Source organism: Miscanthus floridulus, chromosome 18 (genome assembly GCF_019320115.1).
Source record: "Miscanthus floridulus cultivar M001 chromosome 18, ASM1932011v1, whole genome shotgun sequence".
NCBI classification, from domain to species: Eukaryota; Viridiplantae; Streptophyta; class Magnoliopsida; order Poales; family Poaceae; genus Miscanthus; species Miscanthus floridulus.
The window spans coordinates 130,456,263-130,468,772 of NC_089597.1; the positions used below are offsets into that span (position 1 = coordinate 130,456,263).

Sequence of the window (12,510 nt, forward strand, 5' to 3'; positions counted from 1 at the left end):
TGCACCCCTGACCCTTCATGCGTTGTGTCTGTAATTGATTACTTAAGTAGAATAAACTATATTGACGAAAATGTTTTTTTTAGTATAATGTCAAGTGCAATAAAAATATAATGATGTAAATAAAAAAAATTATAGCTTTAAAGACAAAACAACACATACATGTCAAGACTTTAGACAACGCTATACCTTTTCTCCGGTTGCAACACACGAACATTTTTGTTAGTATATATAAGGGTACTTCCAATGCAGAAACCATCATAGTTTCTATAGACATTAATTATACTGCCACCTAAGCATTTTACTGATGTGGCAAGATAGTTATTGAAGAGAGAGACCAAAAATCATAGAAATCAGGTCTAAGTTAGAAACCATGTCTACACGAGAACCAAGACATGAAGGGATGTGATTGATAGAGAATAGAGAGAGAATATATGTGATTGGATAGAAAATTGTACTGTAGAAACTATCAATTGGGACCATAATTTTTATACGTAGTATCTATAGAAATTAATATGTATAGAAACTACATATAGTTTCTAGTATTGTGACTGCCCTAAACAAGCAAATTCCCGTGCTCCGTGTTCCAAAGCATCGATCGATGAGATTGAGACGTGTGATCTCGGCCACTGGTTCATAATCGCACGTGGCGGGCATGCATGCGGTGAACTCCACGCACTACCCCAGCCATTTTTTCCCTGATGGCCACAACCGTCAGGAAAAACAGCTAAAACTGTCAGGGAAGACTATTCATGATGGTAACCGTCAGGGTTGAGCTGTCAGGGATAGACTGATAGGGAAAGTAGACCGTCAGGGTTGAGGCGTCAGGAGGTTGAAGCACCACTAGTGGACACGTGTTCTCCGACGACGTCTGCTCAGTGGACTACGGACTTATCTCTGATGTCGTCAGTGCAGGGGCCACCGTAGCTCACGCCACCATGAGCGGGACCACTCGGCGTCACAGATGGCTGCACCACCCCTAGCGACGCGACGCCCATGCCACGCGAAGCTGCCCTGCGTCTCGCTCGGTTCACTGAGGAGGTGCAACTCAAGCAAATGTCGCCTTTGATTGCTAGCCCACCAACGCAGCAGATGGCAACCACAAGGCAACCCCTGCCAAAAAGGAGCAGACGGATTGCCGCTCAGCCGCTGGTGCATATTTCGACCTCCAAGTGGGGCGAGGTGCTCCTCATGCAGAGGATGGACTTTGCACCGCTGGTAGCTCCAATTTCATCCGTGTCCATGCGAGCATACGGCGATTTATTTGCACGGAACTTGACGTCGAGCGAAGTGAAAGCTTTGGACGAGCTGTTCCCGGCGACCAATGCTAGGACTAGTAGAAGACTCTTCTCGGATGATGGAGCAGGGTCGCGCGGCCAGCAGCGGAGACCGTAGGTTTCTGCACTGCTCTTAGTTCGGTGGTTTACTTTTATGTAATATCGAAGTTTGAAACAGTCTGCTATAAAGGTCCAGTCACAACTGTAAGACCTCCTACGACGCTCATTAAAAGCACATCGTGTGTATGGTTAAACTCTTCTTCTTAATTACAATGATACGCAAATCTTTCGCGTATTCGAGAAAAAAAAATGTGTGCAGTTACAATGACACGCTGTCCAAGTCTCCATGCACCAAGCAACACTGCTATTGCCATATTTTTTTAAAAAAATCTGAACAAGTGATATGTTTTGCTCTGGTACTGTGTTTCGCTCTATGAACCGTCTTGCAGTCCTGGCCTGGGACTGGGACATGGGAGGGAGCTAGCAGTTGAAACCTGCACATGGGGTGAGCAAGGAGACAAATAGATTTTTTCTTTTAAGACTCAGGAGAGAAATAGCTTTTTTTTTAGCAACAGGAGAGAAATAGCTAACTCAGCCAAAAAAAAAACAAAGGAGAATACATCTCGGCTTGGCATGTTAATCTGACCTAGATTAGTGTATGTTGTATTTGGGCCCTTGGGCCATGACAGGCCCTAACCTCCTCTCAAAAGCCCATTCATTCGTTTGCCCACAAATTGCGGGCCGGTCAATCGGACATTCCCATCAGCCTACGGCCATCACATATTGGAGAGTGTATGTTTTTTTTCCGAAACACTCGTCGCTATGAACGAGCACATCACTTTCCACTCGGAACAATAGCATCATTAAATAAAAAAATAAATCTAGTATCACGTAAAATCGAGGACTTAAATTTGGATGACTAAGTTACACCCCAAGGATCTTAATCAGCTGTCGCTCGAGATTGCTTGTTTAGAGTTAAAGGGAAAAACAAAGATGAAACCATCTTATTAACATAAGATCGGTCACACACCTAAAGGGCTAGTACGTTTGGATCGCTTGAGGGTCATAGGGACAGCTCGAGGATCGACTCACACTACTGCATAACGACTTTGTAGGGGTGGCTCCAAACCATTTCTACAGGCGGTTTGGCTAGCAACTTCTACGGCCCTGTCTTTATAAATCGACGATTTGTATAGATGGTTTGTTAGCCGTCTCTACAAATCGGTTTGTAGGGGCAGCTGATTATTTACAGGGACGGCTGGCCGTTTTTCAAAAATTACAAATTTGGGTTAAAAAAATAGCAAAAAACACGCGCTTCGTGGCCGCATGGTTCAAAACCACGACCTCAGCCTCACGCGTTCTCTCCTCTAAGCACTGCAACTCACACTCAATTGTGTTTATATTAGATAGTCCTTCTGCTATATTATGCTCAAACGAATTTAAAACAAGTGTTAGGCCGGGACTCTAGATGAATTCAAATGGAAAAGTGGTCAATTGCAAATTTGTATAACTTTATGATATCTACAACTTTCATTTTTGTTGTTTCTTCATCCGAGATTATTTGAAAAAAATTAAATTCAAATGTTAGAAATGTAGACGTAATTATCCTCAACTAGATGATTTCAAATAAAAAATTTGTCAACTACAAAGTTGTATAACTTTTTAAGATCTACAACTTTCGTTGTTTCTTCTTTCAAGGTCGTTTGAAAAAATTAAATTTCAAATACAAGAAATTCAAACGTAGTTTTCCTTGACAAGATGATTTTAAATTAAAAAGTTGTCAACTACAAAATTCTATAACTTTCCGAAATCTATAACTTTTATTTTGTTTTTTTCTCCATCCGAGGTTGTTCGAAAAAATTAAATTTTAAATTTAAGAAATTCAAACATAGTTTTTCTTGACAAGATGATTTCAAATAAAAAAGTTGTCAGCTACAAGGTCTATAACTTTTTGAGATCTACAACTTTTGTGTTTGGTTGTTTTTCCATCCGAGATCGTTTGAAAAATTCAAATTTTAGTACTTAATTTTTAGGGTTATTTTGATCTAGGCCATTACAATTCTTCGAGTTCTGAGAAACACCATTATAATTACCTATTCGGAGATTTGCCATTACAATTTCATCTCTCCCGCATCCATGCCATTTTCTACGGCTGGCACGTACAAGGCCCACTATAAGGCATCTATGCCTATGGGAAGCCATACGGACGTCAAGTACGTGTCTCCTCCGTCAGACCGAGCGCGTCTGCGGCGCGTGTGTGAGCAGCCAACGCCACCACCACCGCAGGCGCGCGCGAGCACCTGCAGTCCCAGCACGTCGATGCGGCGACCACCCCCGCCGGTGACCTCCATCTCCCGCTCCACCGTCCACAACACCATCACCACCTCCCCCGTGATGAACTTCTCCTCGCTACTATGGCTCACCTTGGCGCTAGCGGCCGCGCGCGAGTTCGCGGACGAGGTGCGCCCTCCGAGGAGGAGATCGACCGGCACAACGCTGACACGGTGGTGCGGCGCCGGCTTCCCACGACAGCAGCGACTGAGAACCCACGCCCGCACCTTGCGGCGGCGGCGGGTCGCTCGCCCGTGACCGCGCGCGCGTCATGGCCTCATTGTTGGGGGCAAGCACGCTGAGGACGTAGTCCTCGGAGACGAGGTAGCCCATCTCGGTGGCGAGGGAGGTGAGGTTGACGAGGATGTCGGCGAGCTCGTTGTAGCCGCCGTAGAGGAGCAGCGTCTGGATGAAGTCCTTGACCTGGCTGTGCCCGTCGAAGTGGTGCTTCCCAAAGCCCGGCCCCAACGCGAGCACGGGCGCGATGGAGGGCTCGGGCGCCATGGTGTCCTAGATCAGGAGCACGAGGGGCGCGTCGGGGGGAACCGGCGACGCGGGCTTCTTGAGGCGGTGTGTCCTAGGGTCCACCTCGGGAGCGCCCGTGGGCAGCACGGCCGAGATCGCGGCGAGGCTACGGCGGCGGTTGAAGCCCTCCTGGACAGAGCGTGGGACGAGGAGGCGCTCGATGCCGTGGATGACCCCGTTGGGCTTGAGCACGACATCCGGGCGTGTGACAACGGCATGGACGACGTGCATGCCGGTCCCTACCACGGTGAGCTCGACCTCCTCGCCGAAGAGCATGGGCTGTGAGGCCGTGGGCCAGGCGTCGGAAGGCAGGCGCGAGGGGAGGGCGTGGTAGAGCAGCAGCGCCTGGAGCGACTTGAGGTTGCGCGGCTCCAGCAGGAAGAGCTTGAACTCTGGGTCGAGGTCCCGCTCCAGCGCCTCGTTCCGCGGCGCGAAGATGGTGACGTTGTGCTTCCCGACGGCGTCCTCCAGCGTCTGCAGGAGCAGCGCCTTCTCCACCAGCTCCGCCAGCCCCGTGTAGTGCGAGTCCAGCAGCGCCACCAGCACGGAGTTGGAGTTGACCCCGAACGTGAATAGCAGGGCTGTCAGGACACCTCCCACGCCGGACCCCGCCACCGCGTCGAAGAAGTTCGCGAGCCGCGCTGCTGCAGCACGGCCTCCAGGCGCACCAGCGCGGTGCCGGGCCGCCATCTATGCAGAGGACGCACACCTCTCTCGTGCTGGCGGCTGCCCGTGGGGAGCGGAGGCAGAGTGACGGCTCTCAATCGCTCATCCGCAGCGGCCTGCGTGCGAGCGATAACGGGCTCAGTCGGTGGAGACGGGGACTTGATGTCCGTATGCCTTCTGTAGGCATACGTGCCTGACAGTGGGCCTCGTACGCGGCAATCATAGAAAATGTCATGGATGCGGGAGAGATGAAATTGTAATGGAAAATCTCCGAATAGGTGAATTATAATGCCGTTTCTCAAAACTTGGAGAATTGTAATGGCCTATATCAAAATAACCCTATTTTTTTACGTATGGGCGTCCATTCGTAGGTGGCAGCTGGATCTAGAGCCGCTCTCACAAATAGAGCCATTTGTAGGGGCAGCTGATAACACGAGTAGCCCCTACAATTTGTAGGGGCGGCTCATGTAGGGAACCATTCGTGGGACAGTTTTAGATTGAGCCGCTCCTTAAAAAAAAGAGGCGTAGTTATAAATCTTTATGTAGTAGTGTCACAAGAGGGCCATGCAACCTTAGAACGTTTCACCAATTCTTTATGGTTGGACCAAAAATATTAATAGGGCATACAAAAGAAAGAGAAAAAACAATTACTTGATAAATCGGATGAGTTGGACAAAAAGTCCAAATTGTTACAGCTTGATGATGAAGAACTAAATCTAAGTATATGTTAAACGAAAGGTTAGCCCAACTTACTAGTGCAGACCAGGGTTTCCTTGCTCAACATTCTTTTTTTTTCGCGACCGTTCTTTGGCACATATTTCATTTAAGAGGGAGTAGAAAGTTTATTACAGGACACTCGCCTAGCTGCAGGATCGGTAACGAGGATTACCTGCCTGTTGCCGTTAGCAGTTACTCCATCCGGTTTTATGTAAGGTTGTCTTAAGTCAAATGTTTTAAACTTTAACTATAAATAAATTTTCTTGGGTTAAGTTTGAAAACATGAAAGTGATGTAAGTAAATTTCTCTTGAAATATAGTTTCATAAAAGTATATATTGACTATATATGTTATAAATATTTTATAGCAAAAAGTAACGGTCAAAATTGTTTTTACCGTATCGCTGTTCAAAACGACATACTTTAAAAACCGGAGGAAGTAATCTTTACAGCGATATTACATACAACAATTTTGCCACCAACATGCATGCTCAAGCTAAAGCAGCAGAAGCAACGACACTAGCTTCCTGTAACGTGCATCCTCGCGCCCGAACATCCGGCGCGAGCGCTGTGTCCGGATGCCACTCCCCTTCCCAAACCGCCCGACCCACGTAGAAACGAATCCCAAAACGCTCGCCCCTCGCATAATGGAATGGAATGGAATAGAATCCGGACGTGACTCCCCTCCCCAACGCACCCCGTTCCCCCACCGCGCCCCTATCCCAAATAGCACGAAACACTTCAACTGCAACATCGTAAACATATGAAAAAACTATGTAGTACTGTCGGGTACCATAGAACCGGGTACTCCGAGCAAACATCAAAAGGGTCACTTAAATCCCATCATAAAGCAAAGCTAGAAGCTAAGCCGTAGGCTCCTCACCGGCCACGTCCGAGCCTACCAGGCTCTCCACCCCACCTCGAGCCACGCACAGGAGGTCTCGGCATCCTAACGCAATCTCCGCCTCGTGCGAGGCCTTTCACGGAAGGCCTCGGCAGGGAGTGCAATCTCCGCCTCACGCGAGGCCTCTCGCGGAAGGCTTCGGCAAGGAGTCCGATCTCCGTCTCGCGCGAGGCCTCATTCTCCGTAGCGCTCGAGGCCAGTTCGTCCATAGCCCGTCGCCCCCCGTCTCGACCGACCCTCCCGACAGCACGTCATGTCTCATTAATACGCCAACCACTCCTGCAATCTCAGCCGGATGATGGCTCGACACCGCAGAATGGCCGATGGGACCTGAGGTCGCATCAGCGCCATACCGGCTGGGACAGGGCACGGCGGGGATTACCGGCCACTGTGTTCTGACGCTGTGCCCACGATCAGCGCCCGCACTACACTATGCCCCGTGATCCCCGCCTCGAAAACAACATTGCACGGACAAATTGGCCCGGGTCATCACCGCCTCCAAGCCAGCGCACTAGATCAGCCGCCCTCTCGGGGCCTCGGCACTGTGCACCAAGGTCTCGGCTATCTCGGGGTTCGTGTCCGCCGAGACCCTCCACTGCGGTGCAGCCTCGGCACCGACCGAGCCTCAGTCTCGCGCATGGTCAGTCCACAGCGGCTCGCGCGTTCACCGCCGCACCCACTCCGAGGCAGTCCCCGGGCTCCCACGACACACAGGATCGGATGGGACCAGCACGCCGCCCCAGTGCTCCAAGGACATACCACTCCGATGACCACGCCGCCACAGGAACAGGCCATAGGGCTCGGACATGCCGCCCCTGTTGGCACGACGCCGTGTAGTTAGCACATGTACTATCCTTGTCCTCCCTTCAACTATAAAAGGAGAGGACTTGGGTCACTTAGAGGAAGAGGACTGACGGAGAAGAACACCTTGTAACACACACACATACACATCCCAGCCGTCTAAGAGCAACGTCTCAAGCAGCCCACACGACACCTCGCCGAGACCTGGGACTAGTTCTCTCTCTCACCGTGCTTGTAACCCCCTACAACTAGCACTTCGGTATAAGGAATACAAGATCGATCTCTCAGACTGGATGTAGGGCATCGATTGCCTGAACCAGTATAAACCTTGTGTCTCTTTGCATCACCATCCGGGATTAGGAGCACGCAGTTCAAATTCACTAGTCGGTTGAGGACCCCCGGTCCAAAACACCGACAAGTACAACATCGGAATATAAATACGGCAACATCGCAAAAATATGTAGTGCAACATCGAAAAACATGTACTGCAACGTCGAAAAAATATATACTGCAACAACGAAAATTATGTACTGCAACATAAAAAATTATGTACTGCAACATCGCAAAAATATGCAGTGCAACATCGAAAAAATATGTACTGTAACATCAAAAAAATATGTACTGCAACATCAAAAATTATGTGCTGTAACATCGAAAATTATGTAATGTAACATCTCAAATAGTAGTACTGCAACATCGCAAAAGCATCTGTTGCAACGACCCAAAAAATCCATTGAAACATTAAAAATCATATGTTGCAACATAAAAAACCCATTGCAGCACGAGAGAAACAACAACAACAAAAGCGTACAAAATATCCCCTGACCCATCACCTTCGAGCTTGCCAGAGGGAGTAGGGAATAGGACCTAGAGCTCGCTAGGACCCTTGCCACCGCCGCGTCCCTCAGATCCAGAGGAGGAGGAGGAGGAGAGCTCAGATCCAGAGGAGAAGGAGGAGGGCTCGGATCCAGAGAAGAACCGACCTACCTCGTCGGAGCCGCCGCGGCCGTCCTCGTCTCCGGGCGGGGGAGGGAGGGAGGGAGCGCGGGTGGGCAGGACGGTAGCGAGCTGGCGCGCGGGCGCGGTGTTTGTCCCGGGGGCGCAAGCAGGCTCGGAGAAGCGGTGCGGCGGTGCGGCAGCGAGTGGGTGCGGGGGAAAGTGCAGGCGGAGTGGGCGCGGGTGAGAGTGCGGGCGGAGTGGGCGCAAGGGAGCGGAGGTACCGGACGGGGGTCACGGGATCGGAATAGAATAGGATGTGTCCGGCGCATGAGTCGAGGACGGACGTCCTAATAATAGAATCGTTATTATCGTTCCTGTAACCAGCTTGCGACCAGTGCCCCGCGTCCTCTATGATCTTCGACAACAGCTTCAAAGGTTGCGCGCTCAGTCCCCCAAAAGTTCTTGCATTGCTTCTTTCCAAATCGACCAGCCAATGAGGAAGAACAGTGAATCAAAGCCCCGGTCTAAGCTGCCTTGGGTACCGCTTTCCTCTCTCGAATCCACCGAGAAAAGAAGATGTGTTCCTCGCGCGGCGTGATGACGTCCTTGCTCAACATTCACACACCAATGTTTTAGTTACAGCTTGGTTTGAAAGTTGTTGACTTGTTTCATGCATACGACCTGAACAAAACCAAATAAAATTGTATAACTATTATTAAGAGGATATTTTTTTTAGTCTGCGACCATCAATGTTCAGCAAGAGCCAATGCAATACATGCTTGTGTATTGGTCCATGCTTATGCAAAATATTCTGTCTTGTATATACTACTCCTGTTCCAAAATAGAGACTGTTTTAATTTTATCATAAGCTTAAGTTTTATAGAAGATACACCAGCACCTAGAGTATCAAATTAGTTTAACGTTAAATTCACCATGAAAGATCGTTAGATCCATGTAGGCTGTAGAAAACGATTGGAAAACAACCCTCCCTGCTCCCTGGTTTCACGGAAGGGCGTCCGACGCTCCGGACACGTCTGGGCCTGCAGGCAGCGCAGTCGCCTCCACCACAGGGGACCACACCCGCTAGCCGTGTCACTGGGAACCGCGCAACCGTCCACCTGCTGGCATCTCTCTCCTTGCGCCACTCCGTGGCATCGAGCTCCATGTCAGCGTCGAGCTCCGCGTCGACAAGCCTCCATTCGTCTAAACAGCAAGTAGATGGTACGCTGAAAGCGCATGTTGCAAGAGTATATTTCAAGTGTTTCGGATGTTTCAGAGGTATGTTGCAAGTTTTGTATATCGATGTTGCAAAAGTAGATCGGGATGTTGCACGTGTTGTAATGGCTATAAACGTATGTTTTAAGTGTATGTTCCAAATGTTTTAACTGTTCCAGACGTATATTGCAAGTGTTTTATCTGGATGTTGTAAAAGTAGATCTGGATGTGGCATATATATGCATGTTGCAAGCATATGTTTTAAGTGTTTCAGGTGTTTCACACATATTTTACAAGTGTTTATCTATATGTTGCATATGTTTGTAATGGTTTTCAAGTGTTTTAAGTCGTTTTGTTTCGAGTGTTTCATCTGTCTTCTTTTGTATGTTGCAACTATTATATCTGGATGTTTCAAAAGTAGATCGGGTGTTGCACATGGGATATGCGTGAGTAGTGGCTGACGGCGTGGGCGACGTCTAGAACAGCGCGGGCCCGCTGCTAGGGCACTAGCTCGTGAGCCCGACAAGCTAGGGTGCTCGCTCGCTCGTTGTGCGGGCATCGTCCGGACGCTAGCGCCCTGGATCGGACATCTGGGCGCTAGCAAGTCCCTGGTTGCCCACAGCCAGTTAAGTACATGTACATACATGACTCGCCAACGAACTAGCTAACTACCCTTGCTACACTTCAGGAGAACCATGGAACATGGACGACGTGCTAGCCAGTTTCTCGCTAACACAGCCAGTGCAGAGTTCATGTGCAAGACAAGGATAAAAAAAGAGTTCATGTGCAAGACAGAGCAGAACAGAGTAAGATTGAGGGCAAAACAAACCACTCATTTGGAAGTCAAAATGACCAAACTTTCAAGTTTCAACTTGTGCTTCAGCTTGATTTCCTCTATGCTTCCAGGTACTTAAGTAAAAAATGTGCAACAATTTTACCACAAAGAAAATTAACAAACTTGTGCTTCAGCTTGATTTCATCGACTTCACACAGAGCTTCAGGAGGTCAGTCGTTGGAAGCAACAACATTTTGTTCCAACTCCGAAACAAAGCAGTGAACACAAACGTAACCAGGACTAACAATGCTACACATATGGATACTTCTCTTAGATTTTATTAGACTTTAATAAACATCATTTTCAGTTAATGCAGCACTTGGAGAAAAATGAAAGTTGAGAGTGAACAATTCATGAGGCTTGAAAGAGCATATAAACATCATTTGGTGCTGTCACTGATGCTGGTACAAGCTTACAACGCAGAAAGAGAGATAGCTCTATGCTGTTCCATATTTATTTTTAGAAAGGGAGATAAATAAATATATATACTCAAATAGACCTGGTTTAATCCTGGTTGATTATACACGTGTGCTTTGTTCACTTACATCTTCAGAAGTCATGTCATCTGAAGGGACAACATTTCTTTCCAACACACCAACATAGATGAATACCTACAGTGACTTGTCATTGGCGGTGTATTCTGTTGATCATCCTTCGAATAGGTCTTGCAACATCTCTTGTAGCTCTTGGGGAGCAAGTCTTGGCGTTGTAATATTGTTCTCCTCTATGTAATTTGTGTAGGCTGGAATGATTTGCTCAATGATAGCTGTTCGCAGATTTTTCCGAACCTCAGGATCTGGGACCTTCCACTGCTTTTGAGTGATGTAAGTCTTTTGAAACTCAGACTCGAACCTAGTCAGGGGAGTAGTTTTTCCCAAGAAACGAGTAGTAGGATTGAACAAGCATAACAACACTGGAGCCCAAGAGACTTGTACATAGATCTGCATGTAGCCATCGACTTTGGTAAAAAGGGATTCGGAATAAAGTTGGAGAAGACCACCCAGGTTCAACAAACCGAAAACATTTGTGTAATCGGTGTGAGTTGTTGAGCAAGAATAAGAACATAAAGCCTTGATCGGGAAATGATTCTGACAGGCTGGCAAGCTTTTCTTGTAGACGTGACGCCATACTGATGATCATGCTGTCAGAATGTGTTTGGTTTCCAATACGAGTTTGATACACTTTACCACGGTTATCTGCTTCAGATATACTTAGATCCAATGACAATTTATTATCCATCAGGAAGCTGATGTGTCTTATCACGGACAGAGTGACCTTGTGAATGTCCGATGATCCTTGTTGTAGAGTTTGAGTAGCTGACGAGTCTTGAATCCACTTGAGGAGATGTGTGGTTCAATGTGAGACGTAAGGCGTCAAGCGCCCTCTCCTTCTTTGTTGACAAGAGGCGGAATATCTCACCCAGTATCTTTTCAACTTCTCGTGGGGGACTGGAAACGAATAACACGTCGATCACGTGTAAGGCCTTGGAAAGAACACCGTGCATACCCAGCAGTGTAGATTTAACGATTTATATATTTCTGGTATCCCATAAACATCACAATGATCCACAGCAACTAGGACATCGACAAAGGCGAGCATTTTCAACATGGCCACTTGGGTAAATCTTGCAAACTGGATTTGATCTGGAATACTAGCACGATCATCCCTCATGAGATCATTGGTAAGGAATAGCTTGCTCTTCACTCTGCAATATCTTGGTCGTCACCCTCATCAGTAAGAAGAATTGATTAGGAACAGCTTGTTCCTCATCATCACCAGTGTGTGAGCATGGATCGGGAAGGGGCAGTGTCGACATGAAGCGGATGGTTTCCACAATTTCGTCGAAAGCGTGGACCCACCTCGGACTCGGAGTAAAGATGACGATCCAGCTCCAAGTCAAATTACGATAAGATACCTCGAGTTCCAGTGCAGATACAGCATCATCGGGAAGGTCGAGAACCCAGGCGACGCTCAGCTCCGTGAACCACCTCTTCAGGTTGAGGTTCAGGGCACTCGTCGCGCCGCCGTTGACCAGCTCTATGACGCGTTTCATCTTCTCCTCCTTGGTCTTTTGCCCCCATGACAGGTGCTCGTAGCCGTGGATCTTGATGAGCTCCAAGCCCGTGGAGAGAGAGGAGCGAGAGGCGATAGATGTGTAGGCAGTTGAGACTATGGTACCTGATCTGGAGCTGCTGCTAACGGCGGTGTAGGAACCGGCGGAGCCGATCTGCTCGTGGCGTTCGTAGGTCCACCATGAAGAAGAAGGCCCGGGGCCGCCATTCCTGCGTGTGGCCGTGGCCTCCAT

At 48.4% G+C, this 12,510-nt stretch overlaps 2 pseudogenes; both read right to left on the reverse strand.

Moving 5' to 3' along the window:
• Window positions 1-3,704: 3,704 nt before the first annotated feature.
• On the reverse strand, window positions 3,705-4,820 carry LOC136524680 (fasciclin-like arabinogalactan protein 16; annotated as a pseudogene).
• Window positions 4,821-10,852: 6,032 nt separating this feature from the next.
• Window positions 10,853-12,510, reverse strand: LOC136522693 (exocyst complex component EXO70A1-like; annotated as a pseudogene).